General features: G+C 43.2%; 1 protein-coding gene across 1 annotated transcript in view; it reads right to left on the reverse strand.

The window, feature by feature from the left end:
• The window catches only part of TFEB (transcription factor EB), a 61843-nt gene that overhangs the window by 7343 nt on the left and 36564 nt on the right, over nucleotides 1-17936 (reverse strand). The window contains exon 2 of the mRNA XM_053393120.1: nucleotides 14869-14987. The gene's annotated coding sequence lies outside the window, so the exon portion shown is untranslated. The remainder of the gene's footprint in view (nucleotides 1-14868; nucleotides 14988-17936) is intronic.

Consider the following 17936-nt stretch of genomic DNA (forward strand, 5'->3'; position numbering starts at 1 on the left):
TTTATATGATTCTTGGTGCCACCCCCCCAAAAAAACACAAATATTTCTTATTATCACAATAGTTCCTTTTGTTACAGTTGCATTTTTATGGATCTTCTCAGTAGGCACCCACTGCATGTCTACTCAGAAGGCTTGTCCACACTTCCACTTGTCCTAACCCCTTCCTCCTGGGGAAATCCACTCTTTACTGCTGAATCAGAGCAAGCTGTGGGGCAAACAGAAAACTGCTTGGACCTGTGCTTTCCAGGCATGGGGCAAGCGAAGTGTGTCGAGCCCAGAGTTAAGTCCAGCTGATTTCAATGGGATCTTCGTCTAGCAAAAAGAATACAGGTTTGCAGTGCCGGTTCAATAACAGCCACACAATTGCTCTTCCAAGATGCATGTTAACAACCTAAACAAGAAATCACAGGCACTCCTGAAGTCGGGAACAAACCAGTGCTTTTCAAAGACTGGACTTGGTTCTTTAATGGCAAGTTAAATGGTTTACTTTAATTTCTTCTTCTTCTTCTTCTTCTTCTTCTTCTTCTTCTTCTTCTTCTTCTTCTTCTTCAATTTATATAGCCATCTATCAATAAATAGCTTACAAGCAAAACAATGCTAAAAATGAAACATCGTATCATAATTAAAATCAACAACAAGAAAAACAGCAGCTTCCCCACCAAAAAACTTTCATTAAAGCAGAGACAACGTAACATAGCCCTCATTTAAAATGTCTGAATGAGCTATAGCCATCTTTCATGAATTCTTGCTCTCCTTTCAAAAAACACAACCACAAAAACTGCTAACAAAATGGTGTTCCCAGTGTTGGCCTCCTCATTCACTCACTTAAAAAAAAACAAGTTTAACATCAAAGTGAGTTAATGATCCCCTTTCCTTCTACATTAATCTTTGCCCTGTAATGACCCAGAAAATGGAAACCCTCTGCCCTCATTCAGATTTCTTATCATCTCCGGTCAGGTGACAAGAAGTGTATATTAAACTTTGCTGAATGAAGGCAGAGGTGGTTCCCCGAGTCCCTGGACTCCAAACATGAGAGACAGATGGAATTCAAGAGAGATAAGGGCCTTGTTTGCTCTGGCATGAGGATGAAATATGGTTCAGAGTATCACTACTTAGAGAACTGCAGTCCTGCCACTTCTTCCCATGTTAGGGATAATAGCGCCCAGCCTATGCCAGGATCACGAAAAGATGCTCAGGCTGCAAATAAAGAAAAACACCAAAGATAAAACTGTACTGATTAGATGCAACCAATTTGCTGGAATATTTTGCTAGAGAAGGAAGGGATTAAGCACATTTTGATCAGCTAATAAGAATAATAATGCAAGCACTTAGGAGAGGGCAAACACTTGTTTGCTACTACCCAGAAGGCAGGACTAGATCTAAGAGGCTTAAGTTTATTGAGGATAGAGTTCAATTGAGCAGCAAGGGAATTTCAACAATGGAACCAATTACCTAGAGGGGTGGGGGCCTCTCTGTTGTCCACTGCCCCCCACCTGCCAAAAATTCAATCAATCTCTCATCCGGCAAACTGGTCTCTCATATTCCAGTGGTCTCCAATAGAGGTAGTAATTTTGACTGTCAAACCAGGACCATTTCAGGGGCAAATCAATTCTATCGAACAAAGCCCAGTGCGATGAAATCCATAGTACAGGTAGGAAGCAGAGGCGGGGAATCCGTGGCTTGGCCAAGGTCCACAGCAAATTGATGACTGGGGTGACATTTGAATATCATTCTTAAATTGTGGCATCTAGAACTGGACACTATATTCCAGGTGTGGTCTGACCAATGCTACACTGGAAAAAAAATGTATCATTGAAATTATTTCCTGGAATAAGCAGCTGGTTTATCAGGCATGCAGGGCACTTTTGATGGGTAAAAAATAAATAAATTCATTTAGGTTTAACCCATCCTATGCCTTACTTAGGCTTAGGGAAGCAAGTAACCATATGTAAGCTCTTATAGTGAATATGCTTTCAGAGCAATTTTGCATGGCCTCCTCAGCACTTCAGAGGAAGAATCCAGCTGCTTTTTCAGATTCCTAAATATGTAAGCAGGAGTTTACACCCTGCTGGTTAAGCTTTTGTCCTCAAAGCGCCTCAGCTCTTTTACTAGCTGCCTTCTTCAGTCAGGGAGTGTGAAGAGCTTACAGGCCCTATCTGGGCATAGATAAAGTGATCATATTCCTTCTTGCTGTCATAACACAGGCAGTACATAACAACTGGCACACGATGGTTAGCTTATTCATAGACTACAGGCACTCTGGGCTCAGAAATCAGCTTAACCTCAAACAAACTGAAACAAGAACATTCCTTACACCATAGGAATATATGTTCCAACTTGTGTGATAAGTCTCCCAAATTCATACTTGGGAAACTCTCCCAGGATCCTCCTTATGACCTCTCTAGTTTTTTCATTCTCTTCAGTATAGCACCCAGTATCTCTTGAAATACAGTGGACGCTCAGGTTGCGAAAGTGATCCATGTGGGATGCATGTTCGCAACCCGCGTCTGCGCACACATGGGTTGTGATTCTGCGCATGCCAAAAGCCGGAAGTAACCCATTCCGGTACTTCCGGGTTTCAGCAGTCCGCAACCCGAAAAAACGCAACCTGAAGCAGCTGTAACCTGAGGTATGACTGTAATTGGGACAGACAAATGAGCCAAACACCATCTGAAAGAGAACATCTCAATACATTTCAGCCTTAAAATTAATACAGAATGCACTGATTCACTTAGGTTGAACCTATCCTATGTTCTAGGCTTGGGGAAGGTAACAACCATTTGCGTGTGTAAGATCTCAAGGTAAATATGCTTTCATCACCAGCTTCAAGTCAATGCACAATGCATACAATTTTCTATGGTGCCACTTTTATGCATAAAATATGTAGATGACACATTATGCACATTCTGGTGCATAACCCCTGATCCGTCATACCCCTGCTTGACCACCAAGGCCATTGGGAGAGTCACTGTTTGTGGTCCTCCATGGCCTGGCTCATATCCACAAGCAACTGTGTGTTCAGTATTGTGGGCACAATGCTGTGCAACTCCTTTCCAGTTGAAGTACGAGAGGCACTTACTGAAGACTTAAAATAAATTTAAAAACCCTGCAAACTTTTTGATGGAATCCTGACATTACTGCATGGGTGGACTAGATTATCCTTGGGGTCCCTTCCAACTCTTTCATTTACAAGTTTAACTCATTTTTAATCCTATTGTATGAGGTCTCCTGTACACTGCATAGAGAGCTATGATGAAGCAGTAAACAATTGCTAAAATGAATTGCTTTCAATAAATGAATAAACGCAAAACAAAGTGTTGTTTCTCCTTAGTACTCCATCAGCGGATTCTAAGCACACAAGACCTGCGGTCAGAAAAATGCAACCCCGTTCCACATTCCCTGTCAGAGTTATGTGAGGTTGGTGTGTTGTGATAGGGTGCTGAGATTATGGTATAGATTGCTGTACTTCATGCGCTCTCCTGGTGAAGAGGCCTGGGAGATTATTGCTACAGGGGGATGTGCCAGGTACTGGCAGGTCTTCGAGGAGTGTGTGGCAAAGGCAGGGCAGTGATGATACAGGCAAAGGGGGCAGTGATTTATGGGGTTCTGTGCCACCCATGAGGCAGCAGCCAGGGCTGGAGGAAGGGAGAGAGTTTTAGTAGTTGGGTGAGGAGGTGCAGGAAGTGTCAGAAGAAGAGGAAGAGACTGATCTTGAGAGAGGCGGGCTGGTAGAATCCCCTCTATCCCCTTCATCGCTATCTCTAAGGTCCAGGAGAAAAACCCCTTTCTAACACTCAAGGCCTACCCAGAAAATAAAAGCTAAGCATGCTTCTTGCTTCAAAATAATTGCTTTCATCCATATGCAAATCAACCAAAAGTCATATGACTGGTTGACTAAGATTTCTTCAAGCAGGTGACATGGGGCATTCTTTTGTTTTGAATATGATGCATCAGAACCGGCACTATCTTATAAGTGAAATTCCCTTTTGTGTAGGAAGTGAATGAAGAATGAATTCCTGTTCTCAGTTGCTATTGCCTATGGTCATTTTAAGTGCTCATATAAAAAGTAAATATTCCTTTTATTAAATCACTACCCATTGAATTGGGGGAAGCTTTTTAAATGCATCAAAAGATTATTAAAACTGATAAGTTTAATGGTTCATTAAATGTTAGAGCCCTAAGTGTTTCTTTCAGTTTTGAAATTCTTAACAATGTACAGCCTTCTAATTTGTTTTATATATATGTGTGTGTGTGTTTTAAGGAGTGTATTTTTATTTGTTTCAAGAAGTTCTAACCTGCTTTTCCTTATAAAGCACTTTCAAAGCAACTTGCAAAAAAGGACAAGTGTGCATCACATTTTACGTGCACTGCATGCAATTTCTATACAGGGCTAGTGCTCTGCTGCAGGCGCATCAATTCAGCTCTATTGATGCTGTAATAGTGCATTAGTGGTGGATTTATTCTGCTTTAGATCCTTCTGCAAAGATTCCTCCATGCCACCACATTATTGCTATCTGGATGGGCTGTAGCACAATGAAAGTGGGACAAGAAAGGCCCAGAACACGTGTGGCATAAAAACCTACAGGATGTCAGCAGAAAGCTATGGGATATGAAGCATCTCGTCCTCTGTCGTCCTCTTCTCCTTGTCCCCCTCTTCCTTGTGCCTACTCTTTCAATAAAGAGTATTGAAAGCTGGATCACGTGTGAAGGCTCCAGTAGCATCATGACCACAAATCATCATGTGTGCAATAAGAAGGACTGATAAGTGAATTCCATTCAGCTTTGATGGACTTATTAACATTTAGTTTGCCAATTAATCTAAAATTGCACACTTTGTGATCCCCATTTAGGACATTCCTGCTTTTCTGACTTGTTTGTAAGAGAGAGCTGGGGGGGGGGCAGGCTTACCTGGCAATGGCAGGAGGAACGATAATTTGAGCACTGCTGGGCAGCTTAGTCTACCCACCATTTTAATTTCTCACAGTGTCCTGGAGAAATGCCCAGCCTAGCACTGCTCAGAGTACCAGGGATTTTTTTACTGTTGTGTTAAACAGGGGTCAGCAACCTTTTTCAGCCGTGGGCCAGTCCACCGTCCCTCAGACGGTGGGCCAGACTATATTTTGAAGGGAAAAAATGAACGAATTCCTATGCCCCACAAATAACCCAGAGATGCATTTTAAATAAAAGAACACATTCTACTCATGTAAAAACATGCTGATTCCCGGACTGTCCGCAGGCCAGATTGAGAAGGTGATTGGGCCACATCCAGCCCCCGGGCCTTAGGTTGCCTACCCCTGTGTTAAAGATTGGCCCACACCAAGTGTCAGTGGGTTCTGCTGGAGTACTGGGCCCCTAGCAGTTGCCCAAAGGTGCTGTAGGACACAGCCTGAAAGGTTTCCAGAATTTGAACCCATTCTTTACTCTGATGTAGCTATACAGTGGTACCTCAGGTTAAGTACTTAATTTGTTCCGGAGGTCCGTTCTTAACCTGAAACTGTTCTTAACCTGAAGTACTACTTTAGCTAATGGGGCCTCCTGCTGCCACCGCGCTGCCGGAGCACAATTTCTGTTCTCACCTGAAGCAAAGTTCTTAACCCGAGGTAATATTTCTGCGTTAGCGGAGTCTGTAACCTGAAGCGTATGTAACCCAAGGTACCAACCACTGTACTGTGCATTCCAAATGAAACGACGACTGCATGGAGAAAGGGTTACAAAATAGTAGACAGACATAGTTACAAACCTCTATATGCAACTATGACATGTGCTAGTAATATACCACTATGCAGATCCAATTCGTAAGTCTACCCTCAATAATAATGCCTTGACACCTCAATGACATGGAGTATGCATCAATCTGTTGCCTAGGTAAACTTTTCCCTTTACCCAGGATGCATACTAAGTCAGACCACTGCTCCATCTACATCAATATATTCTACACTAACTACATTGCAGCTGTCCAGGTTTTTAAGTGTTTACCAGCCCTATGACAAGGATTGAACCTGGAATCTCTGCAAATAATATCTCCATTATGGATCACTACAGACCTTCCTCCCACAACCATGCATCCAGCTGGGCTTGAGTGCAGATGGAAGGAAGCTTTAACTGTGTCCATCACTGTTTGCTTAGGGCAGTGGTGGCCATACTTGGCCCTCCAGCTGTTTTGGGACTACAATTCCCATCATCCCTGGCCACTGGTCCTGTTAGCTAGGGATGATGGCAGTTGTAGTCCAAAAACAGCTGGAAGGCCAAGTGTGGCCACCACTGGCTTAGGGAAATACCTTAATTTGCTTTATTTTTGAGGTAGCACATAAGGTTTCATGTACTACAGCTCAATTCATTAGGCAAAAGAAGTATTATTCTCATCTGGGGGATTATATATCTGGAGTGAGGAGGAGAAATGCATGCGCACACAAAGTTTAGAGGGGAAAGAAAATGCAAACAGAGCAGCCAAAAGGCCACAGAATGCAGAGGTACAGTCTGAGATTTCTATGCAAAACAACAGTGTATACAAGATAAGGACAGGATATCTTGTGTACATTTCAGTTTTGCATGGAGATGTCAGAGACTGTACACCTCAGTCTTTTGACCTCGACCTCTCTCTCAGAGTGTGTGTGTGTGTGTGTGTGTGTGTGTGCGTGTGCGTGTGTCAACTCAGTATAACACTTCATGTACTGGATGATAAAGTGGACTCTAGCTGGCCCATGGAAGTTTATGGCACAATCTTTCAAGCCACCACAAGCCCTTTTGTGCATACAACTTGTATGTTTATTCTTCTGGAATTAAATTATTGTTATATTCTCACAGACCACCTGAAAGCATATCAGAAATTACACATGTAATAACCAGGTACAAGTAGAAAGGCAAGTCCCATGAGCATTGCCTCCCTCAAATCCCTAAATCCAGAGATCAGCTGAAGCCCTGTTACCTTCTCCAAATTTGGATGAATTAGCAATTTAGAAGATATTCTTGGCTTCTTCAACCTTTCACTGGTTCTCAGCAATTTCTCTGCTTCCACTACTATGGGTCTCTTCCGCACTCTTTTTATCATAAAAGAAGACTCACCAAGGTCACAAAGCAGAGAATTCTATGCAGGTTTTCCCCGAAGGAAATCCCAGCACTCATCACCTCAGAATGAGAACTTCATCTAGAGCAATAGGGCAAGGCAAGCCTAAGCCCTGCATAAAAGACAGGGAGAATTGGAAACCAATAGAGTTTTAAAATAGCCCTGCTGGCTCTGCTTGGCTTCACCCTATGTAACGTTCATCAGCTTCTGCTTTCACTCTGACTCATTCACAGGATGGGCGGGGAAAGAGAACAGGACGTCTGAAGGAAGGAGAATGTAAACCAGCAGTGGAGCCACATGGAACACTAACAGAAACACCTTATGCATGTCTGCTTGGAAGAAAGTCTCGCTCAGACTTCAATGTTTAGACTTTTAGCATAAGTCTGCAGTCTTATGCTCTTAATGAATTGAGGAGGGTTTACTTTCTGTACTGCACACGCATTGGGGATCACAGTGCACAACAGTTCACAGGATTAGCCACTAGCCGAAGGGACATTTTGTAATGTATTCCACTTATAGAAGCAGGGCACAGGATTCTCAGAAATACCACTGGAGGAAATGTGCAGTCAGAATTATCCTACCCTTGAATTTAGATGGCCACAGAAGGGCAATCTTTCGTTTAAGAAATTAAATAATAAAATGATTTTTTCCTCTCCACCGCCTTTAGATTGTGGGGGGGCAATTTCATACCATCAAAACAAATTTACACAGTCCACCTAGAGTTACCTGCAGATCATACAGAAACTTAGAGGGAAGGATAGTTACAGTGGTACCTCCGGTTGCAAACTTAATTTGTTCCGGAGGTCCGTTCTTAAGCCAAAACCGTTCTTAACATGAGGCGCGCTTTCGCTAATGGTGCCTCCTGCTGCTGCCGCACCGCCAGTGCATGTCTTCTGCTCGCATCCCAGGGCAAAGTTCGCAACCAGGAGCATCTACTTCCGGGATAGTGGAGCTCGTTACCAGAAGCATTCGTAAGGAGGATGGTACGTAACACGAGGTTCCACTGTATTGTCAAAGCGTTACTTCAATAATTGTATGTATTTGTGCAACATTTCTCCATTGAAAGTAGGGACATCCTAAGCAAAACCAGGACATTCCAGGATCAAATCAGAAACCAGGACAGCTTCTCTAAATCAGGGACGTCCCTCGAAAATAGGGAAATTGGAGGGTCTGCAGTGGGTTTTCCCGGAGAAAACAGTGGAACAAAAGAAAAACCTATCAGACCCATGCCCGAAAACCAAGAGACAAACAGAAGTGAGGATGAGCCCTCAGAGTTTGCTCTCCAAACCACATCTGGGCCTTGTGATTACTCACACAATTTACCAGGCCACAACAGTGTGCCATGAAAGAACCTAAAGTGTGCCTTGAAAAATTAAGCTGCACAAGAAGAAAGGAATGGGTTAAAGTGACACCTGAACATACACCCACACACAAGGGAAGAAGGAGTGGGCATTCGCTAACAGAATGACAAACCTTCACATCCTGATGTGAATCACCACAGAAACAGTTAGTGAAATGCCAGAGTACCAAGTCATAAGCACAAGGCCAGGTTAAAGCATGGGCTATGTGGCCTGTGGCCGTGCACCTGCAGTCTCGGGGTACCCACTAGCAATCTAGACCAACTTCCAAAATGTCGTGTCCATGGCTGTTCTTACAGCATAGTATTTATTACTGCTGTACAGTGGTACCTCAGGTTAAGAACTTAATTCGTTCTGGAGGCCCATTCTTAACCTGAAACTGTTCTTAACCTGAGATACCACTTTAGCTAATGGAGCCTCCCGCTGCCGCCGCACCGCCGGAGCATGATTTCTGTTCTCATCCTGAAGCAAAGTTCTTAACCCGAGGTACTATTTCTGGGTTAGCGGAGTCTGTAACCTGAAGCGTCTGTAACCTGAGGTACCACTGTACCTTAATACATGCTCTCCTTTCTCATCATTGAGTGTCCAAATGCACAAAACGTTTGAGAGAGAGAGAATGTCAGCATTTTCCACTCAGAGCCCATTGAGTAGCTGAGTAGCATTCAAGACTCTTTTAAATAAATTATTTTATATTTGGTTTATAAAATATTTTGGGCTACGTGCACACACGCATGTAGGCCTCCCCTATGCAGATGTCCCAAGTTCAATGTATGGACACCTGAGGGACCAGGTAAATTGTGTGACAATGGGTGGGGCCAGCAGTGTGACTCCATAGCCTCTTGTGCTATTCTGAGGAGACCCCTCCATGCAATAAACAGGTGAAGGGGAATTAAGAGTAATTTGCTTCAAGTGCAGAATATGATGATCCACTAATGCTTGTAGTATTTCCCCATGTTTGTGTATAACATAATTTGCTTTACTGTGCATATGTGCACATATGTGTTTTTGAGTTCAGAATAGGCCCAGCTTTTGCGTTATGGTAATCCATGCTAAGCAATAAACCATGGCTTACTGTGAACAAGCAGCATGTTAGTGCATAGTGCTCAATTGCTCCTTCTTTGAACGACCCTACCTGGGCCTGGAAGTGGAAGAAACAAACCATGAGGTTATTGTTACTTGCATGTGAACCAATGCTAGTGATTTGTTTGTTCCAAACAAAATACGAGCAGTAAGGCAAACCTTAGCTTCTTACTCATAGTTTGTTGGGGAAGCAGCAAACCACAAGCACTGATTTGCGTGTAATGCCAAGCTTCATAGTTTGTTTCTTCCAGCTCCAGGAACAGTGGAGCAAAGTGGGAGCGATAGGGCAGCATGCACTAGTACGTACTGCAGCTCATCATGGTAAGATACAAACCATGGTTTCCTCTAGAATGAAAACCAAGCCGAACGATAAATAAATAGTGTGTTGTTGAAACTGATCTTGGACTACTACTTACATCTCAGGAAGTGGAGCAGACAGATGATGCAAGTTCAAAACAAATACTGTTTGTAGCTTATCATTGATTTAAATTGCTTTTTGAATGTTTTAAATAGCTGTTTTGATTGCTAATTCTATCTGTGTATTCTTCTGGAAACTACTTTGAAGTTTGTTTGTTACAAACAGGTGGTACATAAATTTTATGAAATGAAATAAAATCAAAGGTTTGCATTCAAAAGAGGATGTGAAGTTTGCAAAATAACTCCGATATTCTTCAGTAGACTCTAGCTTTTCCAGTTAGTGAGATACAAGCCTCTTTACTATCATGCAGAATTCAGTGTCTCAGCGCAATGCCTTGAAAAGTTTCAAAACAATTCCAAATGCCTGATGGGATGCCAGTCAACTATCCTGTTTAACATACCATTATTCATGAGCACGCAAAAATCAATACAACACCACAGAAGATACTTTGATGAAGCAGCATAATAATCCTTAAATCGCTCACTGGCTTCCTTAGAATACTTATACAGGCATAACAGAAGTATGTGACTTAACTAACTGTGACATTTAATTGACTATTTATTTAGTGATTTGCATTCGAATATGAAGCTTTAAGCAATTACCACATTTTACTAGCAACTGCTCCCTCTTTCCCCCCCTCATATATATCAAAAAACTAAACTGCTGGTAGTGGACTTACCAGGATATTAAAAGGGTTTTACAGCCTATATTCCCACGCTTTCCCTGCTGGTTGCTTTTGTGATTTTTAAATTCTGCTGGGGGGGATCTCTCTTGCTGGAGAGTGTGTTTAGCCTTGCACTTTGGATCTAGGGATCCAGCCACTTATTTTGTTAATTTTGTTTATTTTTGCTAATTTCCTCCCACAAGTGATCTAGTGTCGTACCTTGGAAGTCAAAAGGAATGCGTTCCGAAAGTCTGTTCGACTTCCAAAACGTTCGGAAACCAAAGTGCGGCTTCTGATTGGTCGCAGGAAGCTCTTGCAGCCAATCGGAAGCCGTGGAAGCCCTGTTGGACGTTCTGCTTCCAAAGAACGTTTGCAAACCAGAACACTCACTTCCAGGCTTGCGGCGTTCGGGAGCCAAAATGTTGAAGTACCAAGGCGTTCAGGATCCAAGGTACGACTGTCTATCTTTATCTATATCATAGATATAGATATAGATATAGATATAGATATAGATATAGATATAGATATAGATATAGATATAGATATTTTCTCCCTGCAACTGCATGGATGGATGAACCATTCTATGACTACTGGAGCTGGAAGAACCTATGCAGCACTAATCTCCGCCTCCATTTCTGTGCCAATATCTGGCCACTGGCATCATATAGGGAGGCAGTAAGGATGTACTGTCCTGGGTCCTGTGGAAGTCTGGGAAAGACACATCACCTGAATGGCCCGAACTTCCCCACTTCAAAGTCCAATTCCATCAACAACAACAGAATTGGCATTGACTGGGATAACCACACTAATCATGGGTAAAGCTCTACTCATTGCCTAGATCTAACTAAGATTGTGAATAGGTTGCCTGAATCTCATTGCAATCTGTGTTGGGGTCACAGAGGACCAGACAACAGCATCTAATACTACTGTCCCTGCCCATTCAGTCTCAGACCCTCTTGTGCTGAGCAGAAAACGACAGAAGGAGGCTTTTACCCACACTGAACACACTAGAAGCCTCTGCAGAATCAGGGGTCCTGGCAGAAGCCACCTTCAGACCTCCCTTTGCTCAACACAAGAAGGTCTGGAACACAGAAAGCAGTGCTGAGGTAGATGGGGACATTTGGCATGTACAGCCCTGTGTCCCCAACAGGGGTGGATATTTCCTGTTTGGGCAAAACACCTGAGCAGTGGTGCACAAAACTGCAGCATTCAGCTTGTGGCAAATGAAACAGAGCAGCCAAGTAAATATCAATAAATGTGAAGATACCCAACCAATAGCTGGGCTGGGAACCAGAGGTGAATTTGCCCCAGGGACTTCAAGGTGAGAGAAACATGCTTTGCTTGTTCTGAACCCTTTGGCTCCAAACTGCCTCATGGGATCCACATGCCTCATAGAATATTTACCATATTTAAAATACCAGTAGCAAAGGGGACAAAATGATTGTTGTCTCTTTTACTATAGGCACAAGTCACCTCACAAAAGGATGCTAACAATTTGCCAAAGGCAACATCAGAAAGGCATAGAGAATACCACAGCTGGTGAAGGAGGAACTGTCCTATTGACCAACCTTCCTTCTTCCAGAGCTGCTGCTCTTTTTGTATACTTTTCAGGTGCCTGATGCTACCCCACTAAGATAGCATTGCACTGTAATGGGCTCAATTGAGGAACTTAATGATTCAGGCTCCAGTCTTTTTCAGCAAAAAGTACCGAGAAGGAAGAAAAAGAGGAGGAGGTATGATATACTTGGGGTGCTGTCCTTGGAGTCTGACTCAGATGTTGGAAATTCAAACGTTGAATGGCGGCCCAAATACTTTTCTGGGTGAAAATCCTCCTATCTATAAAGTGGTCAGTATGCAACCATGCAGCAGGAGCGGAATTCTACCCTCTTCCACTTTCCCATATTTCTTACTGAGCAGGAAGGAAACTTCTACACACAATCATGGCTAGAAATTACCCACTCCCTACATGTCCACAATTATAAGTTACTGCTTGAGAAATGGTCACCAAATATTCACCCAGTATGTATTGACTTCCATAACCCCTTTCTTGCCATTCCGTAATACAGGCTAGTATCTCTTCCCCACCCCGACCTCCCATCCCAAATAGAAAGGTATGGCTTATTGAATGATGATCACAGAAAGACTTGTGGCAAAAGCAGAGGCTAAAGCACAGCTGCCCCAAATGCCAACCCACTACCCAAATCACTCCTTCATCTTTCCTTCCTTCCTGAGCGTCTCATGCCCCAGAGCTATAGAAACTTTTGCAAACTCTTCTTGCTGTGGCTTAGACAGCACACCTGCTTTGGAGGAAACTGAGGCTGGGCCTCAACCCTCCTCCTAGCAAGAAAGGCTGTGATTACAATCAGTGCTTTATGACACCATGGCCTCCAATGCTTGCCAGGCAAAAACTGGGTACACTTTATTTTATGCTGGCTAAGAAAGTGGCTCATCAAAAAAAAAATCTATCTACACCAGAACCCTCTTCTGTTGTAATTAAAGTCTTTAAAAGTAATAATAATAAAAGCTTAGTTTTTATTTGTCCCCATGCTGCTCAATCAAGTCAGAAAAGAAGATAGCAGGAAGTTGGTACCAGTGGCACTCCTTGAGGACGGCACAGAATACAAAACACAGATCTGCCCTTGATGTGTTGCTGAACATCCTAGCCTTAGTAACTGGAGCTTCTGGCTAACAAAGAACTAGTGTGTGCCACACTGAGCTGCATACAAAAGGCAGCTTTGCAGAACTAGGCAAGGGTTAAGGCCAGGAATTTTGACAGCAGGGAAACCATTGCCCCTCCTCAGCTTTTAGCCAGTGTCAGCTATGCCAGAATGGGGATAAGCCAATTTGCATTGCCTTGGCCACTCGGACTAGTGTTGCAGTACAAGCCTCTGGCTTATTAGGCTTGTTTCATACCAAATGCGAAACTAGTCAAGAGTTACAATCCAGGCACTCAACTTTCCTAAATGCTGAGGATTTGGATCAGTTACATCAAATGCAGGAAAACTGTAGCACAACCCACAAACATTTCCATTCTCCTTTTGAGCACCTGTTACCAGCCTTCAGACATTCATTTTCCACACACATCCTTCCACAGGAATCATTCCGAAAGTATTCCTGTGGAGGCAGACAGTATACGAAAACCAGCCCTAAAGTTATGGACACCTGATACTTTGCTTTTGATCTTCCATAGGCCAGAGAGATGATACTAAAAAGGGACCCACCCACCCTGCTTTGTGTTTTCTGAAGGAACTATACCTCTGGCTGCCTAGTCTGGTTTTTTGAGGAGCTTTTGACTGCATACACTTCTAGTGCTAGTGAACTGGCCTTTATGTAGTGCCAAGTGGCTACTATGCAAATCCTGTCACTTCATTGGCGTAGCGTGGGTTGTCAGCATCCGGGGCAAGGCAAGTAATTTGCACCCCCTAACCCTGAGTGAGCCAGGTAGGGGCAGAGAGCTGCGAGTGCGAGTGCGCCCCCCCAGATGTTGCGCCCGGTGTGGCTGGCTCCCCTGCACCCCCCACGCTACACCGCTGTGTCACTTTCAGCAATACGATGTAAAAAAGGTTCATCTGCCAACTTTCTCTCCTTTACACAAGAGAGCCAGTGTAGTGTAGTAGTATCAAATCCCCACTCCAGCCATGAGGCTCACTAGGTGACCTTTCGCCAGCCACTGGCTCTGAGTCTGACCTACCTCACAGGGTTGTTGTGTAGATAAAATAGGCAGGAACCAGAGGAAAGTTGGGGTGGGAAACCCAGCCAGATGGGTGGGGTATAAGTAAAGTAAAGTAAAATAAATTAAATTAATTTTATTATTATTATTTATTGTGTTTATGTGCCATCTTTCTTCTTAAAGGAGCCCAGGACAGTACACAATGTATTGAAAATATTACAACAATAAGAAAACATATAAAAAGATTCAAAACAGAAACAATACAAACATAGCAGCACAAACCTAGCACTGCTATATTGGAATTATTGGATTTATAGGCTTTGGACATAATATTATGCCACAGTTAATCAAAACCAGAAGCAAACCCTTCTCAACTCCTCATGGCTTTGTCGATGGAGGAGAGGGGAGCACATGAGCCTGGGGAGATGCTGGTTTCATTTTAAGCACACTAAACCATGACCTATCATGACATCTGAATATAAACAGCATTGGTCTAAAAAAAAAAAAAAAAGGCTTTCGATAAAAGGACTTTCTTGTCCCTTGCCTCAAAGAACCTGGAAGACAAAATGCACTCAATTGGGAATGCCACAAAATATAAAGCTGGTTGTTACTCACCCAACTGTTAGATGGACGGGGCACCCACAATAGGGCCTCTTCCAAAGACCTCAAGGATTGGGAAGGCACATATGGGATGGGAGGAAGCGTTTGTTCAGATGTCCCTTTGGTATGACTTTCTAGAATTCAAAAAAGGGAGAAAAGCATGGAAAAAACCATGATCAGTAACTGGCACGAAAATGTACCATGTCTTCTTGTTTTTTTAAAAAAAGCATCTATCCCAGTCATGAAAGTCTAGGTAATGCAGAAGAGAAGCTATAGCATTGCAAATTCATACCAGTACATTCATTCCTAATCCCACCTATTATCCAAACCATTGTAATTTTTCAGGATTCGTATCACTGGTATTAGATATAAGGTTTTAAATAGTCAAGATCAATTGTTATAATATACTAATGCTAGGCAAAAAGCTGCTGGTCCCCATATGGCACTTAGCTATGCAACCATCACTGAGAATGAATTTGTTGGATAGGTAGTAAACACAAGCATGGTACGCTAGAGGAGATTTTGTGGTTAGGGGAAATCCAGCAAGAGCAAGCCATGTATTTAAAACCCACAAATGCCACCATAACAGTCTGCTGCGATTCAAGAAGTCATGAGTTTGTGACACCTGACTTGAAAGTTCACTTCCCACACCGTCACCAGAGGGACTGGCTTCAGATGGCCAAATAAGGGAGCTGGCCTTTGATAAAACTGTCAGAAACATAGGAATTTGAGGTACATCTAGTCAGACCATTGGGTCCATCTGGCTCAGATCTGTCCATGCTAACTGGCAGCAAATCTCCAGGGTTCTAGGAAGGAGTCTTTCTCAGCCCTAGCTAGAGACACCAGGGACATTCTGAACGTAAAGAAAATGCTCTGCCCCTGACCTATTGCCCCTTCCCCTATCAGCTATTTACCCATCTGCAGTTTCTCCTGTCTCTAAATTTCAGATGAGGGCATTTTAAAGCTGAACAAAAAGCTGCAATCTCTTTTACAGACGTGAAAAAGGAGTGGAAATAGCCCAAGGAGAAATAGGATTGTTTCACAGTGCCACCCACAAGGAGGCTGAAACACCCAAACAGTTTTGCACACTGAAGAGTCCTTCACACCTGTTCAAAGAGGGCGCAAAGCGCAGGCGGGTGAACATCACTGTAGGTGTAAGCAGAGAATCATGCTGGGCAGCATGTCGCACCAGAGCAAATGACACCACCAGTTGCAAAGTGAGGAAGATTCAACCTGGCAGTCCAGGCAGTGCCTTAGATATGAGGAGTCGTTTTCATTCACAGTTCATAAATCTAGCAGCAGACTGTACCTCCCATTACTTTAGCTCAGTTGTACGCTCAAGTTAACTGTTGTGCTTGCTCAGGGCAGTTAATGATTAATGCAGTCAAGAGCCATCCCTCCTCAATATTTAGTAAAAAGAAAAGGGGGGGTCCTTTAGTCATTTATACAGGATAACAAGTACAGTACACATGTTCCTTTTTCCTATAGAGCATAGATTGCTAATTCCATCAGTTACTCCTATTTTGAACCTTTGGTGGGGGTGAGGGAAGGGGTGTCTGACGGCTGCAAAAAATATATTTACCAAGAGGGATAAAAACAAACTTCCAAGAGGCCAGCTACTATATATAGCACAGGCAAAACATCCAGGGGTAGGTTGGGTTACAGATCCCTCACCCTACTGAAGAAGGAGGTGTTGCCAGTCTCCTAAAATCATTCTTCCTTGGGAGGTGATAGGAGACGGATTCTATTTCTAGTTATTGGCTTGCCAGTATATATATATATATATATCACACACAACATAACATCTACCTAAAATAAGGATTTGTACTTTAACTCTTGAAGAGACCTCAAAGAAATCCCCTCACCTCACATTATATACATTATGCCTATAAACACGCACAGAGAGACATCTTCAGGCCCAGCCCTTTTTTTGTTATGACACAGGACACCATAATATCTCGGATTATGCTGCCCATGACACCCATTTTATGCTGGTGCCTGCAACACTTTTACCAAAATGTGAATGTCAGCACCTCCTCATGTTTTTTAAAAAACGAAAACCCACCACTGCTCACGACTGGTGTGCAGACACTGTGGGGGCCCTGCAAGGCGGAGAAGTTCTCTGTGCATATTATAGCCCTAACCCTGCAGAACGTAGTGCAGGCAGGTAAGCTCAGAATGGCAACACTGCTTGGCTCGGGGTTCAGCTCAGTGCTCAGCCAAGCTCCAAATCAATCTGCAGAAGACAAACCTGCCTAGGATGCCATTGGGGGGCTGCCACAGCGTCCCAAACAAGTGCTGTCCATATAAGCTGCACTCCCCACTGGGACCAATGGATGCTACCTGGTCAACATTGACCCACGACTGGGCCTTCCCAGTGGCAGTTCCCCCAATACTTGAATGCCCTTCCTGGTGAGGTACACCTGTCTTCCTCATTATCAATATCCAGGAGGAATTGAAAAACGTCATTCACCCAGGCATATGATGGCTGAAAAATACTTTTCCAGAAAACCATGAAATTAGATGTGGTGGTGTGTGTATGTTTTTAATTTCCTGTTAGATGCTCTTAATTGCTTTCAATTTTTAATAGGTTTTTGTTTCTAACTGTATCGCTTTACTACCGTGTTTGCTGCCCTGGGCTCCTTTGGGAAGAAGGACAGGACAGAAATTTAATAAATAAGAATAAGCAGCAGCTGCTGCAGAAAGACAAAACTCTGGGAAGGATTGCCCCAGGATGAGATAGTAACCTGCCCCGAGTTCTCTTGCTCCCTAGTTCCATGGGGGCACCAGGAAAAGGGAAATAGTACAGTGGGATATGCAGTGTGAGCAGAGAGCCCATGTGTGTGGTTCCCTCTACCAGCCTCTTTCTGCCCTTACATTTCTAGGGAAAAGAAATTGTCACCCACGGAGCTTCCAGACAGGGATGGGTCAATTCCCAGGAAGGAAGGAGCATTGCTAGCCTTATTAATCCAGTTAAGTGTTTCACAATGGGCAAATGAGGGCTTGTGATTTTTTTTCAGCAGTGCAATAGGCATTTTGATTTTAAAAAATTGATAAAGTAATTTAAGGCCTTGAGCAAGAAT

This window comes from Podarcis raffonei, chromosome 6 (assembly GCF_027172205.1).
Source record: "Podarcis raffonei isolate rPodRaf1 chromosome 6, rPodRaf1.pri, whole genome shotgun sequence".
Classification (NCBI taxonomy): domain Eukaryota; kingdom Metazoa; phylum Chordata; class Lepidosauria; order Squamata; family Lacertidae; genus Podarcis; species Podarcis raffonei.